Source organism: Pelophylax lessonae (genome assembly GCF_965119305.1).
Source record: "Pelophylax lessonae genome assembly, chromosome: 2".
Lineage (NCBI taxonomy): Eukaryota > Metazoa > Chordata > Amphibia > Anura > Ranidae > Pelophylax > Pelophylax lessonae.
Genome location: NC_138769.1, coordinates 1,988,560 through 2,007,850, shown reverse-complemented (window position 1 = coordinate 2,007,850; position 19,291 = coordinate 1,988,560). Strand labels below are relative to the sequence as shown.

The 19,291-nt window shown below is 50.8% G+C and overlaps 1 pseudogene across 1 annotated transcript; it reads left to right on the top strand.

Moving 5' to 3' along the window:
* Positions 1 to 2,515: 2,515 nt before the first annotated feature.
* On the top strand, positions 2,516 to 2,916 carry LOC309547904 (annotated as a pseudogene). Its single transcript has 2 exons — positions 2,516 to 2,625; positions 2,866 to 2,916. The product of its transcript is annotated as an uncharacterized misc_RNA (transcript).
* The last annotated feature ends 16,375 nt before the right edge of the window (positions 2,917 to 19,291 follow it).

The following is a 19,291-nucleotide window of genomic DNA, read 5'->3' as shown; positions in this document are numbered from 1 at the left end:
GATGGGGAGAGAGAGTAGAGAGGAGAGATGGGGAGAAAGAGAGAGAGGAGAGAGAGAGAGAGATGGGGGGGGGGAGAGAGAAGAGAGGAGAAATGGGGTAGAGAGAGAGAGATGGGGGAGAGAGAGAGATGGGGAGAGAGAGAGATGGAAGAGAGAGAGAGAGCGAGAGATGGAGGGGAGGGGGAGAGGGTGGAAGAGAGTGGGAGAAAGATGGAGGGGGAGAGAGTGAGATGGGGGAGAGAGAGAGAGAAAGATGGGGAGAGAGAGATGGGGGAGAGACATGAGAGAGAGAGTAGAGAGGAGAGATGGGGGAGGGGGAGGGGAGGGGGAGAGAGAGAGAGAGGAGAGGAGAGATGGGGAGAAAGAGAGAGAGGAGAGAGAGCGAGAGATGGGGGAGAGAGAGAGAAGAGAGGAGAAATGGGGTAGAGAGAAAGAGATGGAAGAGAGAGAGAGATGGAAGAGAGAGAGGGAAGAGAGAGGGGGGAGAGAGAGAGAGATGGAAGAGAGAGAGAGAGATGGAAAAGAGAGAGAGAGGGAAGAGAGAGAGAGAGAGATGGGGAGAGAGAGAGAGAGCGAGAGATGGAGGGGAGGGGGAGAGGGTGGGAGAGAGTGGGAGAAAGATGGAGGGGGAGAGAGTGAGATGGAGGAGAGAGAGAAATATGGGGAGAGAGAGATGGGGGAGAGACATGAGAGAGAGAGTAGAGAGGAGAGATGGGGGAGGGGGAGGGGAGGGGGAGAGAGAGAGGAGAGGAGAGGAGAGATGGGGAGAAAGAGAGAGAGGAGAGAGAGAGAGAGATGGGGGAGAGAGAGAGAAGAGAGGAGAAATGGGGTAGAGAGAGAGATGGGGGAGAGAGAGAGATTGGGGAGAGAGAGAGAGATGGGGAGAGAGAGAGAGAGAGAGAGAGAGAGAGAGAGAGATGGGGGAGAGAGAGAGAGATGGAAGAGAGAGAGAGAGCGAGAGATGGAGGGGAGGGGGAGAGGGTGGGAGAGAGTGGGAGAAAGATGGAGGGGGAGAGAGTGAGATGGGGGAGAGAGAGAGAAAGATGGGGAGAGAGAGATGGGGGAGAGACATGAGAGAGAGAGTAGAGATGGGGGAGGGGGAGGGGAGGGGGAGAGAGAGAGAGGAGAGGAGAGGAGAGATGGGGAGAGAGAGAAGAGAAGAGAGAGATGGGGAGAAAGAGAGAGAGGGGAGAGAGAGAGAGATGGGGGAGAGAGAGAGAAGAGAGGAGAAATGGGGTAGAGAGAGAGATGGGGGAGAGAGAGAGATTGGGGAGAGAGAGAGAGATGGGGAGAGAGAGAGAGAGAGATGGGGAGAGAGAGAGAGATGGGGGAGAGAGAGAGAGATGGGGAGGGAGAAAGAGAGATGGGGAAGAGAGAGAAAGATGGAAGAGAGAGAGGGAAGTGAGAGAGAGAGAGATGGGGGGAGAGAGAGAGAGAGAGAGATGGATGGGGGAGATATGGGGGGGGAGAGAGAGAGAGAGAGATGGAAGAGAGAGAGATGGAGGGGAGGGGGAGAGAGTGGGAGAAAGATGGATGGGGAGAGAGTGAGATGGGGGAGAGAGAGAGAAAGATGGGGAAAGAGAGATGGGGGAGAGACATGAAAGAGGAAGAAGAGATGAGAGATGGGGGAGGGGAGGGGGGAGAGAGAAAGAGAAGGGAGGAGAGATGGAAGAGTGAGATGGGGGAGAGAGAGAGAAAGATGGGGAAAGAGAGATGGGGGAGAGACATGAAAGAGGAAGAAGAGAGAGAGAAGAGAGAGAGATGGGGAGAGAGAGAGATATGGAGGGGGAGAGAGAGAGAGATGGATGGGGGAGATATGGGGGGAGAGAGGGAGAGATGGAAGAGAGAGAGGGGGAAGAGAGAGAGAGGGAAGAGAGAGAGAGAGGGAAGAGAGAGAGAGGGAAGAGAGAGAGAGATGGGAGAGATATGGGGGGGAGAGAGAGATGGAAGAGAGAGAGAGAGGGAAGAGAGAGAGATGGAAGAGAGAGAGGGAAGAGAGAGAGAGGGAAGAGAGAGAGAGATGGAAGAGAGAGAGAGGGAAGAGAGAGAGAGATGGAAGAGAGAGAGAGACAGATGGGGGAGAGAGATATGGAGGGGAGAGAGAGAGATGGAAGAGAGAGAGAGAGAGAGAGATGGAGGGGAGGGGGAGAGAGTGGGAGAAAGATGGATGGGGAGAGAGTGAGATAAGGGAGAGAGAGAGAAAGATGGGGAGAGAGAGATGGGGGAGAGACATGAGAGAGAGAAAAGAGAGGAGAGATGGGGGGAGAAAGAGAGAAGAGAGGAGAGATGGGGGGAGAGAGAGAGAGATGGGGGAGAGAGAGAGAGAGATGGGGAGAGAAAGAGAGATGGGGGAAGAGAGAGAGAGAGATAAGGGAGCGAGAGAGAGATGAGGGGGAGAGAGAGATGGAAGAGAGAGAGAGAGACATGGGGAGGGGGAGAGAGAGAGATATGGAGGGGGGAGAGAGAGAGATGGAAGAGAGAGAGAGAGAGATGGAAGAGAGAGAGAGAGAAATGGATGGAGGAGATATGGGGGTGGTGGAAGAGAGAGGGAAGAGAGAGAGAGAGAGGGGGGGGGAGAGAGAGAGATGGGGGAAGAGAGAGAGAGAGATGGGGGGGAGAGAGAGAGATGGATGGAGGAGATATGGGGGGAGAGAGAGAGATGGAGGGGAGGGGGAGAGAGTGGGAGAAAGATGGATGGGGAGAGAGAGAGATGGGAGAGAGAGAGAAAGATGGGGAGAGAGAAATGGGGGAGAGACATGAGAGAGAGAAGAGAGGAGAGATGGGGGAGGGGGAGAGGGAGAGAGAGAGAGGAGAGACGGGGGGAGAAAGAGAGAGAGAGAGGGAAGAGAGAGATGGGGGAGAGAGAGAGATGGAAGAGAGAGATGGGGGGAGAGAGAGATGGAAGAGAGAGATGGGGGGAGAGAGAGATGGAAGAGAGAGATGGGGGGAGAGAGAGAGAGAGATGGAAGAGAGAGAGGGAGAGACAGAGAGATAGAGAGACTCCTCCCACTGACACCAATGATGGGACACTATTCCTCCCACTGACACCAATGATGGGACACTATTCCTCCCACTGACACCAATGATGGGACACTATTCCTCCCACTGACACCAATGATGGGGCACTATTCCTCCTACTGATACCAATGATGGGGCACTATTCCTCCCACTGACACCAATGATGGGGCACTATTCCTCCCACTGACACCAATGATGGGGCACTATTCCTCCCACTGACACCAATGATGGGGCACTATTCCTCCCACTGACACCAATGATGGGACACTATTCCTCCCACTGACACCAATGATGGGACACTATTCCTCCCACTGACACCAATGATGGGGCACTATTCCTCCCACTGACACCAATGATGGGACACTATTCCTCCCACTGACACCAATGATGGGGCACTATTCCTCCCACTGACACCAATGATGGGACACTATTCCTCCCACTGACACCAATGATGGGACACTATTCCTCCCACTGACACCAATGATGGGGCACTATTCCTCCCACTGACACCAATGATGGGACACTATTCCTCCCACTGACACCAATGATGGGGCACTATTCCTCCCACTGACACCAATGATGGGACACTATTCCCCCCACTGACACCAATGATGGGACACTATTCCTCCCATTGACACCAATGATGGGACACTATTCCTCCCACTGACACCCAATGCAGCCCCCCAGTCCAATTCATGTGGTCCTCACACCTCTCCTGCTGCGGCACTTCCCTCATCTCCACCCCACCTCGTCTCAGCACTCAGCAGCAGAGAGGAGGACAGAACTCCTCCTACAGATCCTGCACTTCTTCGTGCAGCCGCGGTGAGGCTCGTCTCTGCCACTCTGTCTCAGAAGTTGGCAGCAGGAAAGACAGAACTCCTACAGATCCTGTACCTCTCTGTGCAGCCGCAGTGCCCCCTCATCTCTGCCCCACAAGTCTTAGTATTCAGCAGTCTCCAGCAGCTGCCTCTAGCCCTTCTCTGGTCCTCCTCCAAACCCTGCACTTTCTGCTTGCCAGCTCTGCCCCTAACTTCTTCCTGGCAGCAGCACAAGGTAAGGGGTGAACCATGATGTAAGGGAGGGTGGGGGTGCTCTGTACATCTAGTCTGACAGATACAACCAGCCCTTTGAGGGCAACCATCATCATGTTGTTGCAGCCCACAAAGAAATTGAGTTGGACACCCCTGCTCTAGAGGAATGCAAGAGCCCAAAAACCATGACAGGCGGTGGGGTGGTGGCTTTTCTCATTAGCAGTGTAGTAAAAGAGAGCGGGTGGCTCTATAGCACTAATGGAAGCATGGTCAGATACCGTCATATCATGAATGGTGGCAGAAAGAACTGGAGGCAAACCGAGTACCAGTTCTGGTCTGGAAAAGGTGTGAGAAATTCCACACATCCATGGAATCTAGTTTGTGTGTGTGTGGGGGGTGGGGGTTTAACCTGTTTTAGTTGAAGGGACAAGGCCCCTTCTACTTCTAGCAGAGGCATCCGTTCAATAAGAAGGTGCTTCCAAATGGATCCTTCTAGAAGGTAGATGTGTGCTGTTCGTAAAGAGGTAAAATGGACCTTCAACCCGTTCCGAGACTCTTTGGTAAAATGGACCTTCAACCCGTTCCGAGACTCTTTGGTAAAATGGACCTTCAACCCGTTCCATGACTCTTTGGTAAAATGGACCTTCAACCCGTTCCGTGACTCTTTGGTAAAATGGACCTTCAACCCGTTCCGTGACTCTTTGGTAAAATGGACCTTCAACCCGTTCCGAGACTCTTTGGTAAAATGGACCTTCAACCCGTTCCGCGACTCTTTGGTAAAATGGACCTTCAACCCGTTCTGCGACTCTTTGGTAAAATGGACCTTCAACCCGTTCCGTGACTCTTTGGTAAAATGGACCTTCAACCCATTCCGTGACTCTTTGGTAAAATGGACCTTCAACCCATTCCATGACTATTTGGTAAAATGGACCTTCAACCCGTTCTGTGACTCTTTGGTAAAATGGACCTTCAACCCGTTCCGTGACTCTTTGGTAAAATGGACCTTCAACCCGTTCCGTGACTCTTTGGTAAAATGGACCTTCAACCCGTTCCGTGACTCTTTGGTAAAATGGACCTTCAACCCGTTCCGTGACTCTTCGGTAAAATGGACCTTCAACCCGTTCCGCCGCTCTTTGGTAAAATGGACCTTCAACCCGTTCCGTGCCTATTTGGTAAAATGGACCTTCAACCCGTTCCGTGACTCTTTGGTAAAATGGACCTTCAACCCGTTCCGTGACTCTTTGGTAAAATGGACCTTCAACCCGTTCCATGACTCTTTGGTAAAATGGACCTTCAACCCGTTCCGTGACTCTTTGGTAAAATGGACCTTCAACCCGTTCCGTGACTCTTTGGTAAAATGGACCTTCAACCCGTTCCATGACTCTTTGGTAAAATGGACCTTCAACCCGTTCCATGACTCTTTGGTAAAATGGACCTTCAACCCGTTCCGTGACTCTTTGGTAAAATGGACCTTCAACCCGTTCCGTGACTCTTTGGTAAAATGGACCTTCAACCCATTCCATGACTATTTGGTAAAATGGACCTTCAACCCGTTCTGTGACTCTTTGGTAAAATGGACCTTCAACCCGTTCCGTGACTCTTTGGTAAAATGGACCTTCAACCCGTTCCGTGACTCTTTGGTAAAATGGACCTTCAACCCGTTCCGTGACTCTTTGGTAAAATGGACCTTCAACCCATTCTGTGACTATTTGGTAAAATGGACCTTCAACCCATTCTGTGACTCTTTGGTAAAATGGACCTTCAACCCGTTCCGAGACTCTTTGGTAAAATGGACCTTCAACCCGTTCCGTGACTCTTTGGTAAAATGGACCTTCAACCCGTTCTGTGACTCTTTGGTAAAATGGACCTTCAACCCGTTCCATGACTATTTGGTAAAATGGACCTTCAACCCGTTCCGTGCCTATTTGGTAAAATGGACCTTCAACCCGTTCCGTGACTCTTTGGTAAAATGGACCTTCAACCCGTTCCGTGACTCTTTGGTAAAATGGACCTTCAACCCGTTCCGTGACTCTTTGGTAAAATGGACCTTCAACCCGTTCCATGACTCTTTGGTAAAATGGACCTTCAACCCGTTCCGTGACTCTTTGGTAAAATGGACCTTCAACCCGTTCCGTGACTCTTTGGTAAAATGGACCTTCAACCCGTTCCATGACTCTTTGGTAAAATGGACCTTCAACCCGTTCCATGACTCTTTGGTAAAATGGACCTTCAACCCGTTCCATGACTCTTTGGTAAAATGGACCTTCAACCCGTTCCGTGACTCTTTGGTAAAATGGACCTTCAACCCGTTCCGTGACTCTTTGGTAAAATGGACCTTCAACCCGTTCTGTGACTCTTTGGTAAAATGGACCTTCAACCCGTTCCGTGACTCTTTGGTAAAATGGACCTTCAACCCGTTCCGCGGCTCTTTGGTAAAATGGACCTTCAACCCGTTCCATGACTCTTTGGTAAAATGGACCTTCAACCCGTTCCGTGACTCTTTGGTAAAATGGACCTTCAACCCGTTCCGTGACTCTTTGGTAAAATGGACCTTCAACCCGTTCCATGACTCTTTGGTAAAATGGACCTTCAACCCGTTCCATGACTCTTTGGTAAAATGGACCTTCAACCCGTTCCATGACTCTTTGGTAAAATGGACCTTCAACCCGTTCCGTGACTCTTTGGTAAAATGGACCTTCAACCCGTTCCGTGACTCTTTGGTAAAATGGACCTTCAACCCGTTCTGTGACTCTTTGGTAAAATGGACCTTCAACCCGTTCCGTGACTCTTTGGTAAAATGGACCTTCAACCCGTTCCGTGACTCTTTGGTAAAATGGACCTTCAACCCGTTCCGCGGCTCTTTGGTAAAATGGACCTTCAACCCGTTCCGTGACTATTTGGTAAAATGGACCTTCAACCCGTTCCATGACTATTTGGTAAAATGGACCTTCAACCCGTTCCATGACTATTTGGTAAAATGGACCTTCCAACCGTTCCGCGACTCTTTGGTAAAATGGACCTTCAACCCGTTCCGCGGCTCTTTGGTAAAATGGACCTTCAACCCGTTCCGAGACTCTTTGGTAAAATGGACCTTCAACCCGTTCCGCGGCTCTTTGGTAAAATGGACCTTCAACCCGTTCCGAGACTCTTTGGTAAAATGGACCTTCAACCCATTCCGAGACTCTTTGGTAAAATGGACCTTCAACCCGTTCCGTGACTCTTTGGTAAAATGGACCTTCAACCCGTCCAATGACTCTTTGGTGGATGAGTGTACCGTAAACCTTTTTGTTGATGAAGTGACCACCAAAGAACCACAGAATGCATTAGTGGTGCGTTTTAAGCAGTTCTTATAATCGATAGACATCGACCTTTCTGAAGAATCCATTTTTGAAGCTCCTTTTTATTGGATGGGTGTCTCTGCTGATCACACATCTGTTCCATTGTGGAGCATCGTTCCCTACTATTGTTTACTGGAAGCTGATTGAAGCCTAGAGCAGTGCAGGAATCTCTGGAAAAACCTGATGAGCATCCAGCTTGACCACCCATATCTTGTGTGGAGACAGTCATGTGCTCCTTATGTGCTGATTTAGGTTGCTTGACCCCAAGATGGATATCCAGCAACCCTATGACTGAACGCCTCTCACACTTCTTATTATACCTTCTACACACATAATACCTAACATTCCTCACAGAAGGAACCCTCTGCTGGCTTCTTATCCCTCTTCACCTCCTCGTCTCCACGCCCTCAGACTCTCCTGGAGAACCCCGGAATGGAGTCTATTTCATTTAGAGTAGGTGAATGCTGGGTGGCTAATGGAAGCATCTAGAAGAGGGTTTGGGCATAGGACCCCTGACAGTACAGTAAAACTGTATGTAAATCCTAAGGAGGGAAATAAAACAACCGTCTGGTCTTCATTGGGGACATCAGAAATTAACTATGGCCACTTTTGTTACCCCCTTTTTTTGTTTTAAACCCGCAGTGGGTGCACAAAAAATAAACTCAAGTTGGTGAACCAACACACAAAAAGAAGCAATTAGGGTGTCTCTGGTCCACATCCTGAAGAAGCAAGACCCCTGATGGGGGTACATCACACTCGGGGGGTCCCAAACCAAGAGTGATACTAAAAGCACCCCTGGAGCGCCACACCCAGGGGTTCCAAAAACCAAAGGAATACTAAAAGCACCTCTAGAGTGCCACTTCCAGGGGGGTCCCAAGCCTATAGGGATACTATGAGCCTCTCCTATGGCGCCACTCCCAGGGGGTCCCAAACCCAGAGTGATACTAAAAGCACCCCTAGAGTGCCACTCTCAGGGAGGTCCCAAACCTATAGTGATACTAAGCACACCCCAGGGGCGCAACATCCAGGGGGGTCGCAAACCCATAGCAATATTAACAGCACCCCAGGGCGCCACTCCCAGGGGGGTCCCAACCTCATAGTGATTCTAAGAGCATCCCCAGGCACCACTTCCAAGGGAGTTCCAAACCCATAGTGATATTAAGAGCATCCCCAGGGCAACACATCCAGGGGAGTTCCAAAACAATAGTAATACTAAGAGCGCCCCCAGGGCACCACTCTCAGGGGGTCCCGAACCCATTGGGATATGAAGAGCACCCCCAAGGCGCCACTTCCGGGGGGTCCCAAATCCATAGTAATACTAGGAGCACCCCCAGGGCGCCACTCCCGGGGGGGAATTGACACCACGAGTTCGCTGCCTTCCCAGCCCCTGGCCAAACAAGACAGCACTGCTTAAATGAGGAGGAATTGGGCCCCCCGAAACCCTCCACGCCAGGGATGTACTCCAATCTACACCCTACAGCAGGGCCGGGACAAGGGGTGGGCAGAAGGGGTGGTTGCTCTCGGTGCAGGGTGTATTGTAAGGATGGGGGCGCTGCAAGTTCCTTCTACTATAAGGCTGACAGTGATAGTGACAGCAGCCTCACTACTTCTGTCAGTCAAGGGCAAGGAGAGGAGAAGAGAAGGAGAGAGCCAGGAGGAGGTGCAGGCTGTGCTCTCTCTCCCCCTCCTCCTCATAAGCTCGAACATAATGAAGGGGGAGGGGCACAATTTGGCATCTTTGCCCTGAGCACTGGATGATTGTGTTCCGGCACTGCCCTAAATGGTGCACGCTATGTTCTGTTTCCTTGTCCTACGAGAAGATCCCTCAGGACCGCCATCACGGCAGGAGGAACATACAAACAGCTATCCCATCCATAGGGACAGAATGACTGTGCAGCGCCCCTACTGGACACGGAGGAGAACAGACGATACACTTAATCTTAGCCAAAAAGGCAGAGATACCCCGTTTTGTTACCCCTATAAGAGAAATCATCCCATAGCATGCTGAAGCTCACTTGGAACAGAACGGTGGAATCTCACCGCCATGCAAGGTTTCCACCATGGACACTTAGCTGAAGAGCTTCTCTATGCAATGCAGGCAGATCATGGCTGGTGGGAGAGGCCGGCAGGGGGGGGATGTACCTAGCTTCCTCAAAATATCAAGCACTTGTCCTCAGCGCCCCCCTCTGTCCTGATGCAAGCAGTGGGCGGGCTATGGGGTGGAGTTATGCAAATATTAAAATGCCTTGATGGGTAGATGTCAGTCTGGAGGGCGTTGCTAGGCAGGTTTCATTTGCATGGAGACCGTCCTAGGTAACGCCCACATGTGATGTTGACCTGGCATGAAACAAATGAAAACTGATGGATACAAGGGGCGGGGCCAGGGACAGGCAGGCTGGAGAGGAAACATCCAGTAGGGGGCTGGACTGTAGATAAATAGACTGAGGCACTAGAGTAGTGATGGTGAACCTTGGCACACCAGATGTTTTGGAACTACATTTCCCATGATGCTTAACTACTACTACAGAGGGCATGAACAGCATGGGAAATGTAGTTCCAAAACATCTGGGGTGCCAAGGTTTGCCATCACTGAGTTGGACTCCTTCTCCCCCAGGAGGGATCCAGAGGGGCAGCCCTTGGACTGAACAGCTGCTCTTGGAGGGCTAGGAATGGCTGGGGAACAAAGGCTAGAATGGACTTGCTCAGAAATGACTGCAGAACCACACCACAAGGGATCCAGTCCTGGAAGAAGGCGGCTGTCCTGGGGACTTGTGGGTAGTGACCTTGACCTGATCCTTGAGACTGTGCTGGGCATTGCCGGGACAAGGTCATCCAACTACCAGGGGAAGGATCCAGAACCCCCCCACTGGTAATACATGCCATTGAATGGGTGTAGCACCCTGCGTCCATTCTTTACCTCCTTGCTTTTCTGCGCCCGGGGCCGGACCTGGCACTGGGTACCCATAGTTGCATATTAGCGCAAGGTGACCAGGCACCTCAAAGATTTGCCCCATGATCTTCAGCTGTAGGGCCTCAGACTGTTCACTATTGGCTACAAACCACTTTGAGGCATACCTCGAAAAATCATAAAAATGTCTATGCCAGGGTTTGTTATAAAAAGATTCATTGTAAACTCAAAGAATTCCAAGAATGGAAAGGGTTAAAATGTGGCTGGTGGACAATCCATGTTAAACCTCATGCTTGATCGTGAACCTCGGTCTCACCCAAACCTCGGAAGGCTGACTCAGGCCTATCAGGGCTGGTGCTTGGGGGGGGGGGGGGGGAGACCAAAATGTGTGTAGGCACCAGATGTCACATGGGCATCCACCCAATGGAAGGGATGACAGTTGAACCTGTAAGGGTCAGTGGTGTGGAGAGGCCCCAATGGGCCAGGCAGAGGACTTCAAACCGCCAGGTGGTGCAGCTGGTGTAGTCGGGTGACACGCTGGATGAGATGTCACCAACACAGAGCGATGCCGGACCGACTCCCCCATCGAGGCTTGGGATGGAATGCAGATGCAGTGGTAGATCTCTGGTGTTTGGGTTCCCCTCTAGCTGTGGAGGACTAACATTCATCACACTGACTGACACATGTTGGTTCTCCAAACAGCGCCTGAACTTTATTAGTACAGACTGCTCACTATTACCTCCTATTACTAGAAAGACTGTCATCTGTTCACCAATCAGAGAGATTCGGAGAATCCCACGCCCTAATCCATCAAATTTATAGCAAAAAATGCTGGAAGTGGTCTCCAACTCCAGAGGACGTCTTATACGGAGAAACGCGTTGGGCGGAGCTAGCACGGTGACGCCATCATGCTAGAAAACTACTTCACACCCCCCAAACATTATATATATATATTTTTTTAACAGTGACCCTAGGAGGAAAAAATGGCAATTTTTATTAAGTCACATAGTATTTGCGCATTTTTTTTAAGAAAAAAAAAAACACACTTTAACCCCTTAAATATCAGGCACTCCCCTCCCCCTTCCGGCCCAGGCCAATTTTCAGCTTTCAGCGCTGTCACGCTTTGAATGACAATTGCGCGGTCATGCTACACTGTACCCATATGAAATTTTTATCATTTTTTTCACACAAATAGAGCTTTCTATTGGTGGTATTTAATCACCGCTGGTGTTTTTTTTTTGTTTTTTGTTTTTTAAAAAAACAGAACAAAAAGAAGTTTCTTAGTTTCTGTCAGTAATTTTTGTAAATAAGTAATTTTTCTCCTTCACTGATGGGCACTGATGAGGTGGCACCAAAGGGCACTGATGAGGTGGCAGAGGAGGAGGCACTAATATGCCGCACCGATGGGCACTGATAGGTGGCACTGATATGCAGCACTGATGAGCACTGATAGGTAGCACTGGTGGGCAGCACTAATGGGCACTGATGGGCAGCACAGATGAGCAGGCACGACTGCCATCACTAATGGGCACTGATGGGCACCGATGGGCAGCACAGATGAGCAGGCACTGACAGGCACTGACTGCCATCACTGATGGGCACTGATTGGGATCACTGATGGGCACTGATTTGTGTCACTGATGGGCACTAATTTGTGTCACTGATGGGCACTGATTGGGATCACTGATGGGCACTGATTTGTGTCACTGATGGGCATTGGTGGGTGTCACTAATGGGCATTGCTGGGTGTCACTGATGGGCAAAGATTGGTGTCACTGATGGGCATTGATGGGTGTTACTGATGGGCACTGATGGGTGTCACTGATGGGCACTGATTGGTGTCACTGATGGGCATTGATGGGCATTGATTGGTGTCACTAATGGGCATTGGTGGGTGTCACTGATGGGCACTGATTGGTGTCACTGATGGGCAATTATGGGTGTTACTGATGGGCACTGATGGGTGTCACTGATGGGCACTGATTGGTGTCACTGATGGGCATTGATGGGTGTTACTGATGGGCACTGATGGGTGTCACTGATGGGCACTGATTGGTGTCACTGATGGGCATTGATTGGTGTCACTGATGTGCACTGATGGGCATTGATTGGTGTCACTAATGGGCATTGGTGGGTGTCACTGATGGGCACTGATTGGTGTAACTGATGGGCAATTATGGGTGTTACTGATGGGCACTGATGGGTGTCACTGATGGGCACTGATTTGTGTCACTGATGGGCATTGATGGGTGTTACTGATGGGCACTGATGGGTGTCACTGATGGGCACTGATTGGTGTAACTGATGGGCAATTATGGGTGTTACTGATGGGCACTGATGGGTGTCACTGATGGGCACTGATGGGTGTCACTGATGGGCACTGATTGGTGTCACTGATGGGCATTGATTGGTGTCACTGATGTGCACTGATGGGCATTGATTGGTGTCACTAATGGGCATTGGTGAGTGTCACTGATGGGCACTGATTGGTGTCACTGATGGGCATTGATGGGTGTTACTGATGGGCACTGATGGGTGTCACTGATGGGCACTGATTGGTGTCACTGATGGGCATTGATTGGTGTCACTGATGTGCACTGATGGGCATTGATTGGTGGCACTGATGGGCATTGTTTGGTGTCACTGATGGGCACTGCTCTGGCTTTACTGATGATCAGTGCCCTGATTACTTCTCCTGGACTCCCCTTCAAGGATGAGCCGCTGATAGGCTCTCCTGGCCCCCCCCTCTGAAAGGGTGAGGCGAGGAGCGCCGATAAACGGCACTTCGGCATTTACATGTGAGCGGCTGTGATTGGACACAGACAATCACATTGGTAAAGAGCCGGTCATTGGCTCTTTACCAAGATCTGGGTCACGCTGTGTCCTAGGAACACGGCATGGCCGTGATCACCACGCTGCGTGCCCACAATCGATGCGCCCCCACAAGTGCGCGAGAGCGGCCATTCTGGGGCGCCATCATATGACGTCCTCCCAGAACGAGAGCCGCACCGCTCTGGCATCATTTGAAGGTGGGCGGTGGCAAGCGGTAAATTCATTTTAATGTACAAGGTTCCCCAATTTTTTTGTAAAATATAAAAGATGTTACACAGAGTAAACTGATACCTAACATCTCACGCTTTAAAATTGCGCACACTCGTGGAATGGTGACAAACTTCCTAAAAATCTTCAAAGGCAACATTTTAAACATTTCTACAGGTTACCAGTTTAGAGTTACAGAGAAGGTCTGGTGTGAGAATTATCGCTCTCGCTCTAACGATCGCAGTGATACCTCACATGTGTGGTGCAAAAATCGTTTACATTTACGTGCGTGACTTACGTATGCGATCGCTTCTTCGCGTGAGCACAAAGGAATGGGGCGGGGCACTTTACATTTTTTCTTTTACTTTATTTTTACACTGTCCCTTTTATTTACTTTTTCATTATTTATTATCACTTTTTATTTCTTATTACAAGGAATGTAAACATCGCTTGTAATAGAAATAAGGGATGACAGGTCCTCTTTATGGAGAGATCTGGGGTCTATAAGACCCCAACTCTCCCCTCTACCTTTAAAAAGCAAAAGATCAAAAAAATGGTTTTAAAAAAAAAAAAGTTTACTTCCGCCCTATACCAGAAGTGACGTCGCTCCGGTCCTCCTAGATCATAGAGGTGATCAGAGACGATCTCAGGGCTCGGGCTCGCTGGTAGGAACGGTAAGCCCGAGAAAAAAAAGCTGAGTCGTGGGAGGGAGGAGACAACCCCTCCCTCTGCTTCTGAAAGCGATGAGCGGCTAATTAGCCACTTGGACCGCTTTTATAAAAGAGCCAATCGCCAGCTGAAAAAAAAAACAGGGTTACAGCTGATAGCTCACAAGCCGCAACGTATATATACATATTGCAGGTGGCAAGTATTTGTTGAAGCTGGAAGTGGATGGACTGTTGCTTGGGGGACTGGTAGCCTCTGTACTGTTTGGGAAAGAATCAGTAAAATCAGTGGCCCCTGAGGGGGCAGCACTACAAGTATATTCAAAGGAATGCAAAGTAGCTATAAAAAGATCGAATCCAGAGATTCACATAAAACAAAGGAGGAAACGCGGGGAGGAGGACAAGACAAACTAGCTCCGCGAGGGCGGCCAGAAATACTGCCTTGTGGCTATGATATCCGCTCTAAGGCAACAAAATCCAGTCTGGGGGATGGAGTTGGGATGCAAATAGATGTCCAAAAAAAGGTTGATAACAGAACCTTTGAAAATCAGGAACCACGAGAAAGTTCTAAACAGAGTGATGTAGAAGTGGGGTCAATGGTATTTCAGGTCTTCTATGAGTAAGACTCAAACATTTACAGATCCAAAGTTCCACATTTCAGTCTGCTTCTGAGGAATAAAAGTTAACTTTGTGTAAGTGAAACTACAAAAGGAAGTTATGGTGAAAGGAAGATGGGGAGGCAAAGGGGGAAAAGTAGGGTGGAGGAGGTAGAAGGGTCCTGGTCACCATCCAAGATCAGGGGGAGCTTTATCTTGAGTTATAGACTTCAGACATAAAGCCTTGACCTCTTGCCATGTCGGTTGGAAGGAGATGTTTAGTTAGTGAAGGGGTTTTGACTCTTGCGGTGGAAAATAGGGTGGAGAAGATAGAAAAATCATAGTCACCATTCAGGATCTGGGGGAGCTTTGTCCTCATTTTTAGGCTGGTGAAGGGACTTTGACCTCTTGCTATGCCAGTTGGATGGAGAGGTCCAACAGTTTAAGGTACTTTGACATTTTGCCATGTTGTTCAGGCAGAGAGGTCCAGCAGGTGAAGTTAATTCGACCTCTTGCCGTGATGTTTAGAGAGGTCCAGCCGATAAAAGGGTTTTGACCTCCTGCCATATTGGTTGGATGGAGAGATCCAGCAGGTGAAGGTGCTTTGACCTCTTGCCATGTAGGTTGAATAAGGAAGTTCAGCAGGTGAAAGTACCTTGACCTCTTGACTTGTAGTTTGGATATAGAGGTCCAGCGGGTGTTTTGACTCTTGCGGTGGAAAGTAGGGTGGAGAAGATAGAAAAATCATAGTCACCATTCAGGATCTGGGGGAGCTTTGTCCTCATTTTTAGGCTGGTGAAGGGACTTTGACCTCTTGCCATGCCAGTTGGATGGAGAGGTCCAACAGTTTAAGGTACTTTGACTTTTTGCCATGTTGTTTAGGCAGAGAGGTCCAGCAGGTGAAGGTAATTCGACCTCTTGCCGTGATGTTTAGATAGAGAGGTCCAGCCGATAAAAGTGTTTTGACCTCTTGCCATATTGATTGGATGGAGAGGTCCAGCCGATAAAAGTGTTTTGACCTCTTGCCATATTGATTACATGGAGAGGCCCAGCAGGTGAAGGTGCTTTGACCTCTTGCCATGTAGGTTGAATAAGGAAGTTCAGCAGGTGAAGGTACCTTGACCTCTTGACTTGTAGTTTGGACATAGAGGTCCAGCAGGTGAAGGTCCTTTGACCTCCAGCGATGTTGGTTGGATAGATAGGCTTCAACAGGTGGAGGTGCTTTGAACTCTTGCCATATTGGGTGGTTGGAGAGGTCCAGCAGGTAAGGGTGATCAGACCATTCAGGAAGCAATGGGACTTGGATATCCAGCCCCAAGCAAAAGTCTTTTAATTCTTCTGGGTATCACAGGGGAACAGACCTGCCTTTTTGTAAAAATGGAGAAGGGGTACCCCCATCGGTAGGTGGCTCCTTGATTAGGGAGTAAATCTAGTAGAAGATTTAGGGTCCTCCTTCGCATTAGTGTTTCTCCTGGCACATCTGGATAGAAGGTCGGTGATAGATGTCGATGTCAATTTTGGGTACGTCCCTGAGCTTCTGAAGGATCATTTCTTTCTCTTCACAATAACAAAATTGGCATTGTACATCTCATGGTTTTTGGATGGTAGTCCGGGTGATCTCAGCATTGGATGGCAGTCTGGGTGGTCCCAGCATCAGATGGTAGTCTGGGTGATCTCAGCGTCATGTGGTAGTTCGGGTGGTCTCAGTGCCGGATAGTAGTCCGGTTGATCTCAGCATTGGCTTGTAGTCCGGCTGGTCTCAGCAATGGATGGTAGTCCAGGTGATCTCAGCAATAGATGGCAGTCTGGGTGGTCCCAGCGTCGGATGGCAGTCTGGGTGGTCTCAGCGGCGTGTGGTAGTTCGGGTGGTCTCATTGCCGGATAGTAGTCCGGTTGATCTCAGCATTGGCTTGTAGTCCGGCTGGTCTCAGCAATGGATGGTAGTCAAGGTGATCTCAGCAATAGATGGCAGTCTGGGTGGTCCCAGCGTCGGATGGCAGTCTGGGTGGTCTCAGCGGCGGATGGTATTTCAGGTGGTCTAAGTGCCGGATGGTTGTCCGATTGGTTTCAGCGTTGGATGGTAGTCCAGGTGGTCTAAGCATTGGATGGTAGTCCAGGTGGTCTCAGTGTCGGATGGTAGTAAGGGTGGTCTCAGTGCCGGATGGTAGTCTGATTGGTCTCATCGTTGGATGGTAGTCCAGGTTGTCTCAGCAATTGATGGTAGTCCGGGTGGTCTCAGTGTTGAATGGTAGTCCGCGTAGTACTAGCACCAGATAGTAGTCTGGTGGGTCTCAGCGTTGGATGGTAGTCCGGGTGGTCTCAGTGTTGAATGGTAATCTGCGTAGTACTAGCACCGGATAGTAGTCTGGTTGGTCTCAGCGTTGGATGGTAGTCCGGGTGGTCTCAGCGTTGGATGGTAGTCTGGTTGGTCTCAGCGTTGGATGGTAGTCTGGTTGGTCTCAGCGTTGGATGGTAGTCCGGGTGGTCTCAGTACCGGATAGTAGTTCAGGAGGTCTCAGCGTTCTATGCACTCTATCAAGGCAGTGCTCAGCTTAGGCTGGTCTTTCCAATGCTGTATTTTGGGTCCCTGTAATGTCATCAGCCAAGTCAGGGTCTCAGGTATCCTCAGGAAGACCTCCAATGTTGTGAGATCTGTTGTCATGGTCCTCCATATTGAACATGAAGGATCCAAGGAGAGTAGGAGTAGGTGATGACTGGGTTGTCTTCAGTTCTATATATTCGCAGTTGTAGATCTTTTCTTGGTGAGGATGCCTCGGTTCTCAGTGTACTTGTGAGATGTTCCTCTAGGCCTTCAAATAGGTTAGATAGAAGAACATGGCTGTCCAGACCTTGCTCCCCACTATCAGATCATACATTGAGCAACCTGGGAACTTTGGGGACGGTCAGGATACCTGCTGCACATCCCCATCTCCCTCCTTGGAGCCCCCATGCTCAAGGCTCTTGCCGGTAACAGGGCCACCTGGCCAGGTCATGGGATTCTGCAGTGAAGTTTTGCCTCATGGTTAATGTCTGTAGTGTGGTCAGGACAGCACTGGGGAGGAGACTTTGGCTCTGTTTCTGGTCTTGTGTCTAGGCAGGGGGTATTTTGGTATTTGCAGTGGTGGTGAGTGGCTTCTCTGCTCACAGTGCCAATAGTTGGAGCGGGAGCCCTCAGTGTCAGAGCGGGAGCCCTCGGTGTCAGAGCGGGAGCCCTCAGTGTCAGAGTGGGAGCCCTCGGTGTCAGAGCGGGAGCCCTCAGTGTCAGAGCGGGAGCCCTCGGTGTCAGAGCGGGAGCCCTCAGTGTCAGAGCGGGAGCCCTCGGTGTCAGAGTGGGAGCCCTCGGTGTCAGAGCGGGAGCCCTCAGTGTCAGAGCGGGAGCCCTCAGTGTCAGAGCGGGAGCCCTCGGTGTCAGAGCGGGAGCCCTCAGTGTCAGAGCGGGAGCCCTCAGTGTCAGAGCGGGAGCCCTCAGTGTCAGAGCGGGAGCCCTCGGTGTCAGAGTGGGAGCCCTCGGTGTCAGAGCGGGAGCCCTCAGTGTCAGAGCGGGAGCCCTCAGTGTCAGAGCGGGAGCCCTCGGTGTCAGAGCGGGAGCCCTCAGTGTCAGAGCGGGAGCCCTCAGTGTCAGAGTGGGAGCCCTCGGTGTCAGAGCGGGAGCCCTCAGTGTCAGAGCGGGAGCCCTCAGTGTCAGAGCGGGAGCCCTCGGTGTCAGAGCGGGAGCCCTCAGTGTCAGAGCGGGAGCCCTCGGTGTCAGAGTGGGAGCCCTCAGTGTCAGAGCGGGAGCCCTCAGTGTCAGAGTGGGAGCACTCAGTGTCAGAGAGGGGAGCACTCAGTGTCAGAGAGGGGAGCACTGTGGCTCAGCACTGTGTCCCTGCTCTGTGACTCTGCACTGTCACCCTGCACTGTGAGACATCTGGGGAACTCTATGATCTGTAGCTGTACTCTCGTCCTCCAAGTGCCCCACGCAACTGCCTGCCCTGCCTCACCCACAGATGGCACACCACTACGGAGTATTGTGGGGTCTGTACAGATGTGATGGGGGGGTCCCCTGGTCTTTACAGATGTGATGGGGGGGTCCCCTGGTCTTTACAGATGTGATGGGGGGGTCCCCTGGTCTGTACAGATGTAATGTGATGGTGTGATGGGGGGGACTCCTGGTCTGTACAGATGTAATGTGATGGGGGGGTCTCCTGGTCTGCACAGATGTAATGTGATGGGGGGGTCTATTGGTCTGTACAGATGTAATGTGATGGGGGGGTCTCCTGGTCTGTACAGATGTAATGTGATGGGGGGGTCTCCTGGTCTGTACAGATGTAATGTGATGGGGGGGGTCCCCTAGTCTGTACAGATGTAATGTGATTGGGGGGGTCTCATGGTCTGTACAGATGTAATGTGATGGGGGGGTCTCCTGGTCTGTACAGATGTAATGTGATGGGGGGGGTCCCCTGGTCTGTACAGATGTAATGTGATGGGGGGGGGTCTCCTGGTCTGTACAGATGTAATGTGATGGGGGGGTCCCCTGGTCTGTACAGATGTAATGTGATGGGGGGGGGGGGGTCCCCTGGTCTGTACAGATGTAATGTGATGGGGGGGGGGTCTCCTGGTCTGTACAGATGTAATGTGATGGGGGGGTCCCCTGGTCTGTACAGATGTAATGTGATGGGGGGGGGGTCCCCTGGTCTGTACAGATGTAATGTGATGG